Source organism: Symphalangus syndactylus, chromosome 5, assembly GCF_028878055.3.
Source record: "Symphalangus syndactylus isolate Jambi chromosome 5, NHGRI_mSymSyn1-v2.1_pri, whole genome shotgun sequence".
Taxonomy (NCBI): Eukaryota; Metazoa; Chordata; class Mammalia; order Primates; family Hylobatidae; genus Symphalangus; species Symphalangus syndactylus.
Window position 1 is genome coordinate 45,618,752 of NC_072427.2, and position 19,276 is coordinate 45,638,027.

The 19,276-nt window shown below is 37.7% G+C and overlaps 1 protein-coding gene across 4 annotated transcripts in view; it reads left to right on the top strand.

Annotated features, from left to right (window-relative positions):
* The window catches only part of RORA (RAR related orphan receptor A), a 740,258-nt gene that overhangs the window by 615,110 nt on the left and 105,872 nt on the right, over positions 1–19,276 (top strand). The gene's annotated exons all lie outside the window — the stretch shown is intronic.

Genomic DNA, 19,276 nt, shown 5'->3' on the forward strand with positions numbered 1-19,276 from the left:
CTCCTCCCCAGCAGTCAATGCCACTGCTTGCATTTCCTCTGTGCGATTAGGAGGCAAGTACTCCATTAAGCCAAACTGTACTTCCTGAGATATTATCTTTTTCAACTGATAGGCATTGTAGCCTATCAGCCTAAAAGGATGAATTTCTAATCACACAATTCTCTATTTTCCACTTAAATGTTCAAATGTCCTATAAGAATAAAGGATTTTACAAAGGAAAAAAATGATCATTTTTTTTACTAATCTACCAAAATTTTCCAGTTTTCCTTTTTAACTTTTTATCATATATGTATGCCATTTTCATGTTTTTCCAATTATGGCATAGACTCAATGTTGTATTCTTTTTTTTCACATAATTTCCCCATATCAGATATCAGTTGTTTGTCTGAAAAAAAGGCTACTGAGGTTGCAGCAGTAAATTTATTGTCCCATAAGACCTTCCCATGAACTATCTACCTGAGATTTTGAGGGTGCCCTTTTACCAAATAAGAAGAAAGTGTTTCTCTTTGACACCTTTTTTTTTTTCAGGTGACTTTGTGGCTGTAATCCTAACACACACACACACACACACACACACACACACAAAACAGATATCAAATTGAGATTTTGTGATTATTATTTTCTCTTATATATTAGTAATTTTTAGGATTTTCAAAAGAGTTCACAAACAGACATTCATTTAATGAATGCCAGACGTGCCTGGCAACCTGGTGGGCATTTTACAGCAAGTTGTTGTATTTAAATCGTAGAACAACCCCTTGGAAAGGTACTATTACCCTCACAGGTGAGGAAACCGAGGCTCCCAAGGATGAAGCTCCCTGTCCAACTGACAAGTGACAGGACAAGATTCAAAGCTGGATCTGACTCCAAAGCTCTTTTTAATTTGTCACCGGGCTTTCTCTCTTTAGAAAAACCTTCACTCTAAAGGGTTAGTCTACATGTCATTTCCAAGGCACACCAGAGAAAATGTAACAAAGAGAAGGAAATAGAGAAGGTTTTACGGTCAAGTGACACCCCTGTATATTACAGGCACACAGAGATACGAAACAAATGTAAATTTATTCAAATATTATGAGAGAGGCGGTTGTAGTGATACATGTTAACAGGAGACCTATTACTCATAATTGATTTTACTAATATTTTAGCATCTGACCTGTTTCTCTTAATTGAATTGAAATGACTTATGCAACACATTTGTTTTACTGACTTTGGAAAGATATAATCACCTTCACCTACACTTTAAATAGAATTAAAAAAAAAAAAACAATTCCTGAACAGTGGCCTTAAAGATAAGTAAAAAAACAAAATACAGTTTTCTTCTCTAGGAAATGCCTAGAAAATTGCAGTTATTTTGTTTTAAGGAGGAAAAAAAAGAAAAGGCATTTTGCACAATGATCAGTGAGGTCACCCTGAACGAAAATAAAATATGTCCATTAAACCCTTCCCAAGAATCACAGATTGAGTCACTCGGGAGAGTACTAGGAGACTGCTCTGCCCTTTTTAACTTAGTCAAAATTAGTAATTCCAAAGCCCTTAAAATATAAACTAATTTCATGTTTGCAGAAAATACTTTACCCCTGGGGACAGAGTAAAACAGAGAGAGAGAGAGAGAAAAAGAGAAAGAGAGAGAGAGAGATTCTTCTAGGTACAGAGGGGTCTCAGATTTCAGCTTCCGTACAACAGCAGGCTTGTTCTACCATACTGCAGAGAATGCCAGTCTGCTGGGTTTGCTAATGCCTGGTCTAGCAATATACCAAGAATGACAATTCAGGAACATACCAGGGAATTGTTCGCTAAAGGAGGTAAAAATTATGACTCTAACCTCAGGCTTCAATTGGGCATACATCCACTAGTTTCTGCCCGGGGTTAGTTGAGGCTTGGAGGAACATGCCAAAATGAGGGGAGGTTCATTTTTGTTTTTCAAGTTGGCAGGTCTTGTCTTGGAAAGGAAACAGAATTGGTATACCAGCTTTAATGGATTATAAGATGACTGGGCATTGGACAAGGGCACAGGGCAAAAAAGGCAAGCAAAGAGAAAAAAATTATTTTTGAGAACTTGCAAAAAATCAGTCTTGCTGGCCAATCCTGGCCCTAGGTTGACATCTGTTGTATGTTAGTTTCAAATGTGTCTGTTTCTTAATACATGATCTCAGAACTTCAGTGATAGCATCCAAGGAAAAATTAGAAAATGAGCTTGAGGAAACATTTCTCTGGGTTCCTTCTCCCTGTGCCCAACAGGGAAAGAGCCGATAGAAGCCCTGCCTAGTCTAACTTGAGGCCACCCATTGGCTGGTAGGACTAGGATGAAACATCAGCACCTTTAATGTGGGGTTGAAAAACGGAATGCCAGGAAGTTAAAAGGACTTAGGGGAAAATGTCCTTTGGCCTTCCGCTGCGTGACAGGATTCTGAAGTGGCAGCTAGTGAGCAGAGTAGACTCAGTTAGTCCAGTCAGAGGAAAAAAGCAGCAAAACCAGAGGACCAACATCAGTAATATCTTTGAGTGCAGTGATGAAAGAGTGAGGATGGCTCTGCCAGAAAGGCGGGTCTCTCCATCAGGTTTCCCAAAGCAGCTTGTGTCTATGGCCAGCTGTCAGAGGAAAGGAGCCCTGCCTATTGGCTGGTATTTATTGAGCACCTACTAGGTGCTAAGAGTTCTCTAGACTCCTCGTGCAAAGAAGACTCCACCTTTTTTTTTTTTTTTTTGCAAAACTCAAGATTGTTTGAGGTAAAGATAGATGTTGATTTTGTTTTCTACCAAGACAAAGAAAATGCAGAATAGAATTATTAAAAAGATGCATTTTCATATCGCTAGAAAATTCATAGTGCATAAACACAGAAGACTTTAAGGAAGGTTAAAGCTATGGCAAATCGAATCCCTTTTTCATTCTACTCATGTCCTATTCTGGGGCTGATTCAGTGCTGGAAACATGGTAGGGTATGAAATGAACAACCAAGGGTTAGAGACAGAAGATATTGAAACAAGGGTCTAGCCACTCCTGCTATGGAGATTCCCTTGGAGATCTTCTCAGGTCTGAGAGATTGAACCCATTCAAGAGGAAAGAATTTTCCATTCCCTACTGTCTGTGTAATAATACCCAGCCTGGCAGAGTGAAGATAATTGAGTGGCAATAGAAATTTTATTTACCTCCAAATGCAAATTCCCTTTAACTTGTCCCTGCTTAGAATACGTTCTTTCTCCCTTTGTTTGAAATTAGGAAAGACCACTGGCCCATACACTTTAGGTGACATGACTTCTTAGCTTTATCTACGACAAACTTTTTATTATCTTCTGATTTTTCTACCTTGCACAAACCAAAACACTCTCACTCATCGACAATGATCTGCATGAAAACAGAATCATTTTCTAAAGTCTCTATATTTTATCTCCACAATGCAATTTATCCACATGGCACTTGAATAAAATTCAAAGTTTTTATTTGGATGGTCGCCCTGGATTGGACACAGTCCTAAAGAGCCTCTCTGATCCTTTCGTTGTTTTTTTTTTTTTTTCCTTCTCTCTCTCTCTCTGATCTCAGTGTTATTGCTCAATTGTGCTGTTTCTATCACTGCCTACTTAGTAACAGCAATGGGGAACAAGCTTTAAAAGTGATCACCTATCATATATACATATATATTTTTCTTCTGCTGGTCTCATAAAAAACTACCAGTCATTTATTTCATCTCACTTATTGTCGATCAGTCCCGCATTTTTCACCTCCTTACCGTGATTTTCTTTGTGCTGTGGTTCCCAGCCACAGCCCGCTTCCTGCTGAATTAAACTGCAACCCAGACAAAACCAAAGAGCACATCTCTCCCAAAGTTCACTCAGAAGGTCACCCCTGGTGAGATGGACATTGCAGATGTGCTAGAAAGATTAGAGGCTGCTTTGATGAAACCTGCGTCTGTTCTTTGCTCCTGGTCCTCAGAGTGGAAGATCGGATGGATTGCCATTGCCTTGCATTATTTAAGACTTTTGATGAGCACCTCCCATCAAAATTCCCCACAGACCCTGGACTGTGTGTGTGTATGTGTGTGTGTGTGTGACTTACACGACACTTTAGAATGATTGAGATGTTCAAAAGGACATTGCCACGTGAGCTCTTTGCAGGGCTTACATTCCATTAGGTTGCCCTTCCTTAAGGTCTCTTGGTGGCCCTTCTGTTCTATTTGATGGCAATTTCTGTTCATTCCAGATTGTATTAAATCTCTTTAGCAGCTTCAAACGGCTCTCTCGAGCTGCAATTTTAGCATGTGGGTGCTGATCACATCAGTCCCTGGACTTTTGTTATTTTTTCACGCCTTTAATGGTTTTCCTCCCTGCTTCTGTTTTCACTGGCTCCTACTTTCATCTCCACTGTCTGTTCTGCAATGGTGTTATCTATTCATTCGACAGAGTCCAGCCATTCAGCCCTCTGAAGAAGAGGCCATTCCCTCACTTCTCTGTCCCCACTGTCCCAGTGGGTAGTCCATGATTTGTGCTTTTCATCAGGCAACCGTGGAGACCCCTCTTTGGGCAACCACTTTGGTGATAGGATGAGGATTCGTGTATCATGATTTCATTTTTATCAACCTCTTCTGTGTCTTCCCGTTTTGGGTTGAGATGCGGCGGCTTCTGTTGTGGCAGGTATTTTTATAAATGGCTTTGTCTGTGATCATTGCAAATGATGAAAGGTAGGCCACCTCATTTCCATCTTATGGACTTTCCACAGATATATATTTATTGTCTCTTCCTAGAGTGTGACCAAATGATCAGAACATTGAGCAGGTATGAGATGTTGAGGATTTTATTCCTGGGTCTGTCATTCTCGATACCTGAGACTTTTAAAAGTCATTTAACCCTAAGGCTGCCACATTTTTGTTTCCTCTAAAATCCCTGCCATTAATGTTCCACGTTATTTTGCCTAATTAAGTATTTCATGTTTTAATTCAAAAGCCCTAGTACCTAATCATGCTTCTTTCCTAAATTAATTCACTATTTCATACCAAGCAAATGGTGTTAAGAGCAAAGGTCTGTGGAGCAGAGATGCCAAATGATAATCCCTTAAATGTGGAAGGAGGTCAGTTTTAGACTTAATCATGGGAACCCTTCCTTTCTGCTATTGGTAAGCAAATATGAATCAGCCTGCCTAGACCTCCCCACCATGTGCATGGATGAAATATTAAAATGTACGAGGAAGGCTTAATGAAATTAATGAAATACAGGGCCATGAAAATGAAGAGACATAACTGCAAGTATATTCTTAACTTCTAAGGCCAATGTCATGATAGACACCGGGGCCCTTCATAAACTACGTGTGTTTCTCAGTCACGCAGAAAGGACCAGAGACTATAAAACCCCCATCAGATGACCAGGCTTGGTATATGCTCAACATCATATGATCCGGTTTACTGTAGATTGTTATGAGGCCTGATTTATTAAAATATGTTTGGTGATTTATTGGTGGCATGTTGTTGAAGAGCCGTGTAAATTATCTCTTGTGGCAGGAATGATTAGATAATATAAAAATGTATGAACAGAAAGAAAGATAGACGTGGTGACAAAAAATCTTCTGAAGAAGAAATAAAAAACAGCCTCCTGTTTACTTTTCAAAGTCCTACCATGGAAAACTTTCGTTACACTTGCCAACCTGTGTTTCTCAAAATATAAACTCTTCAGGAACAGGAAATCAGTTTTCAATACTTAGCATCTTGCAACATGTAGTGAGCAATAGAGTGGGAGTCAGAAACCCCCGTTCAGGTCCCAGCTCTACCATCAGCGGTGTGATCTGCTGAGCCAGAGGCCTCTCTGAGCTTCACTTACCCCATTTGTGAGTGGGGATGATTCCTGCCTGCTGGATTTTTGGCTGTTTTTAAGTGTCAAACTTAGCCTTTCAGCTGCATTCTCATTAACAACAACATAATGATAATAACAATAAAATGTAAAAGCAACTTGGAGGTGGCCATGGTGACTTTAATACAAAAAGTATTATTCTGCATCCAGGACAATATGTGGAGTGAAAGAGACAGAACACCCAAAAGCATCTGAGCTCCACATCCATGTCTAGGACATTCTCAGCAGTAACTTCCCTTTCCTCCGTCTATGCAGGAGCCGAGAAAATTTATCTCAGGACCCTCAGCTCCTGCCATTGTAGAGTCTGTACGATGTGGATCTAGCCTGGCAGGTGGAGAGGCAGCAGTTTCCATGCCTCTAACAAATTAACTAGTTTTCACGGATGTTTTGCAGCTGCCTTGGAAACAAGCTAGCAGTTCTGAAAAAGAATTGTTGCAGCCAAGAAAAAGGTATCGGTATCATGTGTGTGCATGGATAAAGCGTACCTTTAAAAACCTGTCACTTCACCTGCACTGAACGGAAACAACGCCAAGTTGTGTCTGTGGCTTTCTTCTTTTTTTCCCATCGACCTTGCTTTAACTGCTAATCTTTCTTTCTCCAGAATTCTGGCAGGTTAAACATTATTCTATAAATAGCAATTGCAACAAATATGTTCACAGAATGATATATATTTAAACTTGAGCCCCGAACACTCATCACTCCAGTAAATATTTACAAAAACATTCTAGCTTTAAATAGGGGGAAAGGGTTGTGTTTAAAGAGTTTTTACTTTATTGATATTTGACTAATATTATAATTAAATAAAATACCTGTGTATAATGCAGGTAGCTTCCTATGGAGCACGCTTTATTTTTCCAGTATGCTTCAGAACATAGCTTACTGAAACAGGAACACCTAAGTCCTTGAGTGTGTAAGGTCTTAAATAGTTAGGGTTATTATTTTAGGTATGTATACCACGTCACATTCAAGGCATTATCAGAAAATGAGCTACATCATAAAAAATTAATTTTCTGCAGCATGTTTCTATAAGTGCCTAAACTAAATCACTTTATAGGGGGAAGGGGAGCTTTCAAAATATATTATGTAAGTCCCTATCTTCTTAGAGTTCGTGGGTTAATACGTCCTTAGTGAGTCAAAGTCATTATAACCATTAATTATTATGGTGTGTACAGTATGCTGTAATACAGGATGCGCTCAGAAACTCGGCAGGTGTGGTTGGCTCTTTGCCCCTATGCTAAATGGCTCCATGCTGCCGTACTTTTTGAGTTCTTATGTCTAACTTTTTATCATTTTTTAAATCTCTTCCTTCAATATTTATTGTTTCTCTTTGTGCCTATGAGCACAAGTCTCTGTTGTGCTTCTAAAATATCTCCTGTATACTGGAAGTTCAGATATCAAGGTTGTCAGAATTATGTCTGACATAAGAGAAAAAAGCCTCGGAGTAAATATCAAAGGGATGCTTTTTAAAGCACATATACAAACTTTGGTTCTTGGAGTTTTAGTGGTATCTTTGCTGATCTTTGTTTCATTCTTTTCTTTTTTCTTTTCTGTTTTTTCGGCTTCTATCTTCCATTTCACGAGGATTTCATGTGAGAGATGTCTGATCGAAAAGTATTATAGCAATTGTTTATACTCCTCTGATAGCAGTTCTGATTTAGTATTTCTTTAGATAACCACTTGCCTTACTGGAAACTGCATACCTTCTACTAGTGTTAGTTACAATTTTTGGTGCATAGTCAAGAATAGGACTTTTTCCTTTTAACTATCTTTTTCAAACATTTCACGTAGTGCCTCACCCAAAGTCTGCTCCAAGAAAATATATGATGATTAACTGAGATTTAAAAATAATTACCACACACAAGCTACATACAAATGAAACTTTCTACAAAGTATACTGGTCTTTCATGTTCTAGAAAATGCTTCTGTGCTTTTCACATCTTGGTTTAAAAAAAAAAAAAAAAAAAAAAAAACAAGAAAGACCAAGTTGAGCATAAATGATAAAAATAATTTGTAAAGGAGCTGAAAATAGAACTCTTCATAGATATCAATTCCAAGTACATTGCAGCTTTCCTATGGGATTATTTTGTTGCTGGAAGAATTTGTAGCTCATAATTAGGAGCCCTTTAATTCATTCATTCGTTCCAACAATAGCATTTACTGAATGCTTGCTGGGCCCCACCAGGGATGCACAGGCATATCAGACACAATCTCAGGAAACAGACATTTTGGCCAGAATTTGAAGGTTGCTGTGAGTCAGAGCCCAGCTGCCATATGTTAGAAGCATTCCTCCAGTTAAAACTGAAAGCTTTAAAGCGAAGCTTAACTTGTTTTTTCAAGCTAGCCTTGATTCAATTAGAATGATCCCAAATATTTCATGTTCTGGGAAGAAATCTGGAGAAGTGGTGTCATAATGTTTTCCTGTTCGCTGACAAGTCATTCAGTAGCCCTGTCCAAGATCATTTAAAATAGCCTGGGAATAATCAGAAGTGATGTGCCTCTGCGGAAAACACTTGGAGGATGCCTGTCGGCAAATGATGTTTTAAACCCTAGGTTTGATTTAGAACTGTTGTCAGGTTCCTAATGACGATTTATATGTTTAAAAAATGTCATCTCCAGAAAAGTTAATATAAATGTAAGTTAGGAAACAATGAAAGTTTCCATATAATATAATCATTATTGATTCTGTGGTTTTACTTATCTGTTTTGCTTTGTAATCACGTATACAAACTTACCTTCTCTCCCTCCGTGCTATTAGCTTGCTTTGTCAGTGAGTCATCATGTTTTGCCTCTATTAAAGACCAATAATCTTATATCATTAATCATATCTGATCATCGTAATTTTGTAAGAAAATCATTTGTATAAATTTTGAGTGAAGTAACCTTATGCATTGTTTATGTAGTTTCTTTTCCACTATATTTTAACATTTAGATTATGTTGTTAGCCTTAGTTATATGCGGGAAGATTGACATAATTTTATTAAAATTATTGGTTTTTATTGCCTTGAAATCTTAAGGGATACAATAGGTTTTTGTAAGAAAGCATTTCAGACAGAATCATAATAAGCTTCTTAACTAAATGTCCTTGTTTGTCTAGGAGTGTTTGAAAGAAAAAAAAAAATCTTGTTTCCAGAGAGTACAAGCTCTAACTACATTACTGAAGAATTGCTTTTAAACATTCAGGAATTTTTTTTGAAATGGAATAGACAAATTATCAGTTTTTATAGTGACATGTACATAGTATATCATGTGTAGAACCTTTGAGTCTGAAGAGCATAGCTAGGTTGACAGAATAACAGAAGATCCACTTCCAAAGTGAAAAATTCTCTTAATTATTTGGGTGCTCTGAGTATATAATGCCAAATACATGGAGAGTTAGCACTATCTGTATGTCCAAATAAACTTACTGTTCCCACTGTTTGCTAGTATATTTTATATTGCTCATACAGTTATAAATGCCTAGTGGTAGGTCATAAACCACTCCAATCCAGTGATTATTGGGTATCAACAGTGTGCCAGATACTAATGGTTTTCATGTTTATTGCCTGACTTTTAAGATCTTAAAAACATCTCTAAAGATAGGTGTTAGTTTTTCAGTTGTACAGGTGAGGAAATTGAAGCTCAAAGAATATAAGTAACTTGTCACCAATCACAAAGCCACTGTTGGAACTAGAATGGAAAACCAGATTTTCCAACTCCAATTCCAGTGCTTTTTCTTCCATACATGCTACTTTCAAAGAAGTATTCACTGATTCAACAAATATTTACTCAACATCTATGTATGCCAGGCACTATGGTAAGCCTTAATGATATAAGGAATACAATGGTGAATAAGACAGATATGTTTCCTGACTCTAGTGTGTAGAGTCTAAAGAAGGCAGAAAAGATAATAAATGATTTGAAAAGAGGGTGACGAATCAGGTTTACAAAAAGAGAAGAACAAGATCTCTGTAGGGCAGTGACATTTAAACTTAGACCATAGAATGGCAAAAATAAGCAGATAAACAAGGTCAGTCCATTTGCATTACTGGAGGATTTTGTGTTTACAAATTTGCATACTCACTAAAATTTATTTATAACCCCAAAATCAACACTGGGTATGCGGTCATTGGCAGACAAGTATGTGCACACAGCGTCCTAGAACAGGTTCCCCACTGAGGTCCATTGAGGTGATGTTCTGCCCTCTTGTTTCAGCTGTCATATTATAAACAGGTGTCCTTTTTAAAGTCTATTCAATGCCATATTTTTCTAATGTTCGTGCTTTTTTTTTTTTTTTTTTTTCTGAGACAGTCTCGCTCTGTCACCCAGGCTGGAGTGCAGTGGTGCGATCTCGGCTCTCTCCAACCTACGCCTCCCAGGGTCGAGCGATTCTCCTGCCTCAGCCTCCTGAGTAGATTACAGGCACGCACCACAATGCCCGGCTAATTGTTTTTGTATTTTCAGTAGAGACGGGGTTTTCACCATGTTGGCCAGGCTGGTCTCAAACTCCCGACCTCAGGTGATCCACCCACCTCAGCCTCCCAAAGTGCTGGGATTACAGGCATGAGCCACCATGCCCCGCCCTGTTTGTGCTTTTTGTTGGTAAGTCTCACTGTTTAAAATGGTCCCCAATCACAGTGCTTGCTGAAGTGCTGTCTAGTGTTCAAGCGCGAGAAGATTGTGATACGTCTTAATGGAGAAAATACAATGTGTTACATAAGCTGTCTCTAGCCATGAGTTATACTGCTGTTGGCTGCCAGTGCAATGTTACTGAATCAACAATACATACCAAATAAGATGTCTTTAAACAGAAACACACATAAAACAAAGTTATGTATTGATCAGTTGACAAAAAAGTTATGAGCACAGACTCACAGAAACTTAACCCTGTATTTCCTCTAGGATGAATAATTTTGTCTTTTAAAATTCAGTGTTCCTAGGAACTTTATAGAACTTAACTACTTTGAAGAACTAAAATCAACAATGAATGGATAAATATTCAACAACACCATGTGCTGGAGAGGATATGGAGCAACTGGAACTCTCATACATTGCTGACAGGAATGCAAAATGGCACAGCTACTCTGGAAACCATCAAGCATTTCTTATAATTAAATGTATATATCCATCCCATATGATCTAACAGTCCCATTCCTAGGTATTTACCAATATAAATGTAAATTTAGGTTCACACCACAAATGTAAATTTAGGTTCATACCATGAATATTTATACCAGCTTTATTTTTGATTGCCATAAAATGGAAACAACCCAACTGTCCTTCAATTGAGGAATGAATAAACAAACTGTGGAATGGAATATTACTCAACAATAAAACAGAGCAAATTATTGTACTCAACAACATGGGATGAATCTCAAATGCTTTATGCTAAGTGGAAGAAACCAGTCAACAGGCTGCATAATATACTATTCCACTGAAATAATATTCTTCAAAGGCAAAGCTGTAGGGACAGAAAACATCTCTGGTTGCCAGGATTTGGGGTGGAGGGTTGGCTATAAAGGGGCACAGAGGAATATTGGGGGAGAGGGGATAGAACTGTTCTGTGTCTTTTAATTTAATTGTGGTTACACAATTAAATGCCTTAGTCAAAACTCAAAGAAGTGTATCCTAAAAAGGGTGAGTTTTCCAATATGTAAATTGTATTTTAATAAGATTAAAAAATTGAGATCTGAAAGACGAATCAAAGTGCAATTCTTCTAGTTTGACACGGTGACATCAGAAAATACCATTAAAATAGAGAGCACCCTCTATGTTTTACAGTAGTTCTAGTTGATAAAATACTGTTAGTGTAAAATAACCACTATGTAGTAATTTATGTTATACTACGAATTGAGCAGTGATCTCTCTGAACATATAAAACATGTTTTCTTTTCTCTTGTTTTGTTTTGCCTAAATCTAACATGGTGACAGAAAACAGTTTCTTACTGGTTTTTTGACAAGTGCTGAAATCTGCAAATCATAATATGATTCCAGTATATGCATTATTCATACGAGGACAAAACTTTTGTTTGATTTGGATTACCCAGTTTAATGGCAGTTGACCTTGGGATAATATAACAAACAAGACAACAGAGCAAATATGATAATATCACTTATCTTGCTCGTATATGATTATTTAATGATAGGCAACTGTCAGAAACAGACAGTTAACTGTTCGTGTCCTTGGAAGCAGAGAGACTTACCATATGCCCTTTTTGAGTGTCTTGAACTCTGATATTTCCCTTTTTTATTCTTCTTTGTTTATAATGGCTTTGCTACATTACCTCTGTTATATTTCAAGGAGCAAAGATGTTGTAAATCAAATCATCGTTACATTCTGGTTTATGAAAGTCAGTTTCACCACATAACATGTACCTAACCTTTGAAATAATGGGCGAGTTTGGCTTTCCAAGACTATTAAGTACTTAAGGCTTTACAACAAATTCAGTAATGCATATCAGTAGTTTCTCAATAATGTATACTGTAGCTAACACAAACAAGTCATTCTTTCTCACTTGTATTATATTTTGAAAATTATTTTACCTATATTTTATTTAAGATGTGTTGTCAAAACATCCCAAGGCTATGTATGTACTGTGTTCTTTTATAAATAACAAGACTATGTATCACTGCAGTCACTTAATAAACGTAGACAACAGTTTACTCAAAGTACATTGAAAATAAATGGCTCCGCTTAAGATTATTGTGCTATCAAAGCCATTTGTTGGGTGATTAAAGTAGGTGAACAAATTGCTATATTATATATGTTGCAAAAACTATGAAAAGAGCAGCAGTGAAACAATTTGGAAAAGTAAAAACGTAAATATATCTTGTGCTTTTTCTGTAGAATATCATGAACTATGAAATCATTATTTTTTACCTTTTTAACAGATGTTTTTGGTTTGGAGTCTTTTAAGAATGTCAGCTTTGATTTGTGTATTTTTTAGTTTCCTTGTAATCCTATCTAACATCCATTAACAACATTTAGAGTTGTTTGATTATTCCAAAATACAAAATAAACTTCCCTCAAGAGTTAATTTGGTATGTAGCAAGTGTTTCTTAAATGTACAAATGGCAACATTGTTTTCCAACAGGATAATTACAACCATGTACAGTATGTTTCCTCATTAGTAGTAATTAAATAATTTACTAAATTGTGCAATAATTCATAATGACACATGCTAACCTTGCTCAATTATAGAAGCCAGTGATAAAAGAATTTCTTGCATACATGCCTGGATGTTATTAGGGTAGTACTTCTTGATTTCTGGAGAAGTCAGCTTGCTATTTTCGAAATACTAAGTAGTGCTGAATTGAAGGACAAATTAATTCAATTTTTGAGAGTTGCAGCATAATGTTTAGGAGTGCACATGCTAGAAGCAGCGTACATGGATTTTTTCTTATGGTTCCACCAGTTATTGGCCCTGTCCTCCTGGACAAGTCACTTAATTTCTCTGTGCTCTAGTTTCCTCATCTGTAAAATGAATGTAATAAAAGTACAGAATGTTTTTTGATAAATGAAATGATTTTTAAAAAGAGCATAAAATCAATGCTTGCCACACAGGAAGTTCCAGGGAATGGTTAACCAGTAGAGGAGGTAGTAGCAGCAACAGTAACAGTATTATATAATGATTGGAAAGCCATTTTGATTTCACAAAATTATTTTTGAGGACACAGGGCTTCACTAGATACTAAAAATCTAACAGGAATTTTGGAACTTCTGACTGGAATGCCTAATTTAATCTACCTCCATCTTACAAAATGTAGGAAGAGATTTTAAGAGAAGAGTGATTTTTTAAAATGTGGATCTAACATACTGAGAAAATTTTAACCTTTTTTATTAAAACAAAAAACACCCAAATCTATTCTTGTTTTAGCGCTCACAACAGACTTCCACGGTGTAGGACTGGACATAAATAATAGATGGACTTCTGAGAGCAGAGAATAGACTTCTGATCGGACACTGTCAGCCCAGATGAATCCCATCCTATAAGCTGGAGCTTAAATGTGAGCATCAAAACCACTATTGACATGTGGCACAACTGTCTGAAATGTCAATAGTTATAAAATGAGTATTTCATAATGCAGAATAATTGATTACTTTGCTTGACTGAACAGGAACATATTTTCCCTGTGAAAGCAAAATAATGCCAGCATTTGCTCCTGGAACGCTCCTAGCTGCGAGATTTGGATTTCCCAATGAAGCCCACGTTACTCTGCAGTCCTTGATCATGCATGACAAAAATAGGGAAAACCATCTGTAACCAGTTATCTTTTCTCCATTATTTGAAAATACATTTTTAAGATAGTTCTTTAAAAAATAAAATATGGCCTATATATGAAGCATCTATATTAATAGAACTGTCTCAGATAATTTTCAGAACTGAAATGGATGAGATACAAAATCAAATAACATTCCATTTATCTTGTTCATCCTAAAATGCTCTGCTTAGCTTTTCACTCTGATGAAATAACATCCATTTCCAGTTTTATTCTTCCTTGGTGTGCTGTGATGTGGAACTCTTTTGCTCTCTGTGTTTTATTAAGTGTAATTTAACTTTATGACTATCAAACCAACGATTAATCCTTACAATAAGACTATGAAATAGGCAAGCTGCAAAGATATTTATTTTCTGAAGCACAATTCCCTTCTTCTACCTCCAATTATTTTTTCAAAAATCATTCTCTGAAAATGTATAGTTTGCAGAGCTTTGTCCTAGGCGCTGTGAGGGAAGGCAGAAGAAATAGCTACAACCTACATTTTGGGCTTTCTCCCCTTCTTGTGTGTATTTTATCTATGGTAAATGCTCATTATTAGTTTCCTTGAGTGAGAAATGCATTTTCCATCTCTGTACTTTCACAACTGTGATCTTTTATTTTCTTTACTTTTTTAAGACAGAGTCTTGCTCTGTCGCCCAGGCTGGAGTGCAGTGGCACGATCTCAGCTCACTACAGCCTCCGCCTCCCAGATTCAAGTGATTCTACCTCGGCCTCCTGAGTAGCTGAGATTACAGGCACCTGCCACTACAGCCGGCTAATTTTTGTATTTTTAGTAGAGATGGGGTTTCGCCATGTTGGCCAGGCTGGTCTCAATCCCCTGACCTCAGGTGATCTGCCCACCTTGGCCTCCCAAAGTGCTGGGATTACAGGTGTGAGCCATCATGTCCGGCCAGATCTCTAGAGTTTATTCATCTTGCTTAAAGATAAAATCTTAAAAATAAAGGTTGGTTTTGAGCCCAACTTTATCTAATGCCAAAGCCCATTCCACCATACCATGGAGTTCAAGCAAACAAAGAAGGCTTCTTGGAGAAGTAAGCAGACACGGCACAGCACAGAGAAAGGGAAGAAAGTGTTCCTGAAAAGTGGATGGGGAATGATTCTGAAAGCAGTCACAGGATGTTCGAGTAGTAGGGGCCCGCTGCAGTCAGTTCCTACTCCATCAGGCTACAGTTGAGGGGCCTGGTGTCCTGAAAGGTAAAATGGCTTGCCCAATGTGATGTAGAAAGCTAATGACAAGTGTGAAACTATCCTGGACCCAGGATTCCAGATTCTGAGTTCACTTGTATTTCTTGTGTTCACTTACGCATATATATATATATATATATGTAATATGTATGTGTGTGTGTGTGTGTGTGATATATATATATATCCTGTACCACTGCCAGGTATAGGAATGGGGTGAGGACACAGCATGGGGACATAAAGGAATGGAGGTCCCTCTTGGCCTTGGTTTGCATTTCTTCCCTTCCTGCCTTGACTGGTGTGTGTGTAGTGAGGCACCTGCCACCTACCTATTCTGTGGAGGTTGCTCAGCTCTGTATGTCTATGAACTTTACCCTTTTCCTTATTGTGATGATTACAAAACATAAGCCAGTCCTCTGAATTTCCTAATAGGTGTATGAAATATATGGTTCCAGAAATCCCAGAAGCCCTGCACCATTGTCTCCATTCAGTCAAATCTTTCACCTCCAACATCCCATTACACTAATAGCCACACTCATGATTTGCAGTCATCTATCAACTGTTAGTGAGTGGCAGAGTGCTGCGCAAACATCTTTTCAATGGGCAACCAGACATGGTACACCTTTAGGAACGTTTGGACCGACTCATGGAACTCTACAGTTTTCAGAGCACAGGTCAGCTGATTTGTGACCTTCTCAAAATCAGGGCTACTGTCTTATTCTTGTTTGATTATCCATCACAGTGTCAGTATAATACCTACTCAGTAAGTGTGGCTGATTATGAGAAATATGTGTGTGTGTGTGTGTGTGTGAGTGTGTAAAATTGTAGGTGTCTCTTGCCACCCAAATGTAGTCTATTTCACCATATTTCATGGACTATGCATATGTATACATACATGCATATTTCAATCTACATCTATATTTGTTTTAAAATCATGAATAAGGCTGATAAACCACATTAATCCACTTGTCCCGTCCCCCTTTATACTCATAAATAGCAGAGCTCCTTGTCTTGCTGTTGGCTTCTGGGTCTCACCAGTATTACTCCATTTGTAAGTGTTCCTTTATGAGAAACTGGCTCCTTCTGGACTCAAATTTAAGCAAGGCTGTGATCTCTTCTAGGTTAGTTTGTGACATGTCCATAGCTTCCCAAGTATCCTTGCTTTAGAATTCTCTGGGTCTGACCCTATTGTATTTATAGGAAACTTGGTCCCCTGGCTCTATGTCAACCAGAATGGCTCAACTCCTAAAGGTCACAGTGCAGTGGTGGCTAAGGATTCCATTGAATCAAGCTGCCTAGGACCACATTAACCTTTCACTGATCCCTTTCTTGTTCAGCTATAACAAAATTAATTGAATTAGCAAGCAGACACACACTGGAGAGAGAGACGCAGGGCCTGGGTGAGACAAAACCAAAATGCTGTGCCTCACATGCATCCGCAAACTTTGAAATCACCTTTGTCCTAGGAGCCACTTGCAGATTCGGGATAAATTTGCCAGTCCACTGGTTTGTCATTCTCCCCAGTAGCATTATATCTGTGATTTGGGGTGGCAAATTATGATATCAGAACTTGTGTGGTGAAAAACAAAATATACTCTCATAAAGTCAAGTATCATTTATTTAAACTGTAACATAGGAAGATTGGCATCAATTTACTAATGATACTACAGTCTAGACTCCTGCAAAAATGCACCCGTCTTTTCCCCTAGGTGTTTTTGGGAACAACCTGGCATTAGAAGTGTCTCTCTACTTTCTTGCTAAGTGACAGATTCAGTGTGGAACCCAGCACACAGGAACACCACGTAGGGCTGTGACCATCCTGGGAGACTCTGAGATGAGTTACATGTGTTTATAAGTATGTTGTGTGCCTTCTTTTTCTGAGATTAGCCAACAGAAACCTTTGAGCTGCAAATTAATATATAACAAACTCCTATTCCTGGTAAAGAAGTCCCATTCTGTTTAATTATCTTCATGTAAGCAATATTACTTTACTTTTTTTTTTTTTTCAGAACACTTGGTAAAAAGAAAAAGAAAGAATATGTTTCTTAGCACTGTGTTCTCCCTCACAGTCGGCACTCATAATCATTTAATAAAATCCAAACGATTAATCCTACATATTTATTGCATTTTAATATTTTATTGTATTTCTACATGATTGTATTTTTTTTTTTCCTTGAGACAGATTATTGCTCTGTCACCCAGGCTGGAGTGCAGTGGTGTAATCTCGGCTCACTGCAACCTCAACTTCCTGGGTTCAAGCAATTCTCATGCCTCAGCCTCACGAGTAGTGGCTGGGATTACAGGCATGCACCACCACGCCTGGCTAATTTTTGTATTTTTGTAGAGATGGGGTTTCACCATGTTGCCCAGGCTGGTCTTGAACTCCTGACCTCAAGTGATCCACCCGCCTTGACCTCTCAAAGTGCTGGGATTACAGGCATGAGCCACCATGCCCGGCTTTTACATGATTGTATTTTAATATACAGTGGGTAAAAGTTTGTGCTAAAATGTATCATTTATGGCTCCAATTTGGTATTATTGAAGGGAGATGTCCCTTCAATATGGGAGATGTTCCCTTTTACTCCTGACTGATTTGTTTGGTTGGGGCCTTATAGTGTCATAGAAAATGTGCATTTTGACTGGTTAAAAAAAACAGCCTCTAGTTTTTACTCTCAAAGAGCTTTGTGTTAATATAAAGAACAGTAATATAACCTGGGTTAAAAGCTGAAGACATTTAATAGAGGCATGTATTACAAATAGCATCTAGCTACGTTGGAAGGTTAGGACTTCATATCTGAAATTCTGTTGCTCATTAGTTGTAGGAAGTGAATGAAATACATCTCTAAAGGGCAAGGTCAGTATTACATTATTCTGGAAATGTCTTTGTTGAATAAATGTGTAAATATTTCAGATAAGTACTTAAGATTATATTTCTATTGGGGACATATCTATAGAATGAATGATTCTACTTACAACTGCAGGAGCAGATGTCATGTTACATGTTGTTCCCAATGACTGATTTCATTTGAAATGATCTGGAAATAAATACTGATTACTAGTGATGTCAGATTATTCACCTTGGAGTCAGATGTCTGACAGGCACGCTAGAGCTAATAGATTTGGTTATTTTGAAAACATTGTTTTCTAAAGCAGGATACTGTTTTAAAGTAGCACTGTGAATTCTCCGAGTTGTATATCTGGGTTCACTTGCATTGAGGAGGGAAGAACATACTTAGGAGGATGCAGTCTCCGATGGTTTTGCATCCTTTAACGATACAAAAGAAAGAAAATTGTACCTGGGACCTGCTTATAGGATAGCTTGGCATTAGTCGTTAGCACAAGGGAAATCAAGAACCACATTTGAATGATGGTGTCAGTGTAACTGAGGGGCGTTGCCTCATTGGGAGATATAGTTGCATCATAGGAACATGGTGCGACTTAATTTCATAATTGTAAACATTACAGTGGGTATGGTTGATTCATCTGAAACTCTTTTCCACTTCGCTATGGCTGGACAGCTGAGTTAACATGGGTAGGTCTTGGGTTCACATTTTTATAATTTCTTTTCCTTGTAGTTTTTTTTGGGGGGGAAAAATCTTTAAGAAAAATAAACTGTATTAGAATGAATTTATCTGAAATCAAACTTTTATAAAGCCATTGTTTGACTGAAGGACAACGAACTTTATTGACCTTCTAAATCAGAGCGCTGTATAAATGTTTGGAAGACTCAATTTTGCCTTGAAAGGGGGCTGGGGAGGGAATATATGAATCCTTGTTTTCTACAGTGCTGATTATTTGCTTGTGTTTTAAATTGTGGCCCAACTCAGGGGCAAGAGCAACTCACTTACATGGAGAAAAAAATATGCTAGAATTATCCTTGCTTAATCATCATGAATGCAACAGCTAATAGCCATCTGATATTTTAAGTTGTGCGTGGCAACAGACCAGCAGAAAAGCAAGCAGCATGAAATTTCGTGAAGGAACCGCAATAGGTACGCAAACTTGG